A 1,895-nucleotide genomic window follows, 5' to 3' on the forward strand; every position below is an offset into this window, starting at 1 on the left:
CGGGGGAGAGCGGGGATGTGCACGCACACGCCCTCTGCCTGTCCCCTCCGCTGGGGGCTGGCGATGAATTGGGGTGGGGGCTAAGGGAGGGAGCACGCTGCCTTAGCCTTGGCCGAAAAGGGTTGTGCTGGCTCAGCTGTGGGGACAGAGGGAGGGGGGGGATTGCATGCCCTGAGTATTGGGAATAAGGTGGGGAGAAGTCATCTCCCACCACCGGCGCCTGCAAGTGAACTGCAGACTCTCAACAACAAAAAGCTGCTGAGACTGAACTGAGCAAACTGCACCCGGCTCTTCCCCTCTGCCCGCCACCTGCTGCTCCCAGCTCCAAGCCAGCCTCCTCTCTTTTGCAAGAGGAGAGCGGTGGAGCTGAGATGCTCGAAGGGACTTCTGCCTCCTGCCTGCATGTGCCTCCCCCCGGGGGGACTGGGGAAGGGGGCTGCATCTCCTGGGCTGCCCGCGGCTTCCTCGCCTCTCCCGCAGATGTTTTGGCCTGAGCCTGAGCTGCTGTGGAAGTCGGTGCCCTGAAGACTGAGACTGGGAGGGGAGGGTCATCCCAAGCGAGGCCTGTATATATCTTACCTTTTCTGTCTTGTGCAAACTGGGGTGGTGCAGGGGGTGCTTATTTAAAGTGAGGTGGGGAGGGGGTGCCCAGCTGGGACTTGCGTTGTGCAAAGGAACTTGCCCTGAGTGACTGATGCCTGCTGATGACGTGAGCCTTGAACTGACTCCAGCTGCAGAAGCCACCAGGTTGGAAAGTAAAGCTGAACTGCTCCATCCTCCTTGCCGGACATCCTCCTCCTGATGGATGAGGTGGGATGAGCAAGGGGGAAGGGGGTGATATTGCCATATTATGATCTTGGTGCCTGCTCCTTCCTTTAATGTTGTCTTCTGCAAGTATGTTGATTTGGGTTTATTTAAAAGTTTTATTTTTCAAAAGAAATTACTTTGCACAACTTGGTGGAATTTTTTTTTAAACTACACATTCAATGCACTTGTCATCTGCATACAACACTGTAGCATTGGAAATGTTCTTACTCGGTAACCTCATCTGGGTCTTGTTTTAAATTGTGGTTTCGACACAAGACGAAATAAAACCACTGTATCTTTGCCTTGGAAAAAATGGGTGAAAGCACTGTTCCTTATGCAGTGCGTACATCAGACATTAATACTAAAGCGCAATTTAAAGAATCTAGGTTTATTTAAAACTTTATTTTCACCTGGGTTGGCTACCCTGTGAAAATAATCTTATGTTTCTCTGGTTCAGAGAACAAATGTATCCATCTATGTGTGTTTCCTTTTCTCCCTCTTCCCTCAACAGTGGTACTGAGACTGTTTCTGGTTTTGTTTTTAATAAACTGACATGGCAAAAACTGAGATGTATATGATGTTTACATAAAATTATGAACTGTGTATGCAGTTTTTTATGTAAAGTATTAAAAGATTCTATGCTGACACTTGTGAGAGTGGTGGTGTGATTTACTGAGGCTGTCCTGGGCTTGCTGCTGGACCGGACCAGAGTTTGCCTGCTGCCTGCACGCCCTCCTGCCTATTTTCTCCACCGGCTGATTTACCTGTCTGGCAGCTTTCAGAGGAATGGTGGTGATATTTTCCTTTGGGGGAGCTGCTTCCTTAATTTTTCTGTACAGATGGCATGTGGAAATGCACTCAAAATTCAAAATACTCCAGGTGGTGACTTAATCCACCCTGCTGGTAAGCACCAGAAGCCTCCGTGCCTTCTGCATGGTGAGCCTGGGCTCAGCTTCCCACTGCTCCTTCACCTGGTGGCTGGGGTGAGGTTTGGGCTTGTGTAGCAACAAAGCAGGCAAAGAACCAAAAAGCAGCAGAGGCCATAGGGCTTTTTTTCAAGCAAAATATTTAGGTAAAAGCAGGTTTTA

Source organism: Egretta garzetta, unplaced genomic scaffold, assembly GCF_000687185.1.
Source record: "Egretta garzetta isolate BGI_Z169 unplaced genomic scaffold, ASM68718v1 scaffold87, whole genome shotgun sequence".
NCBI lineage: Eukaryota > Metazoa > Chordata > Aves > Pelecaniformes > Ardeidae > Egretta > Egretta garzetta.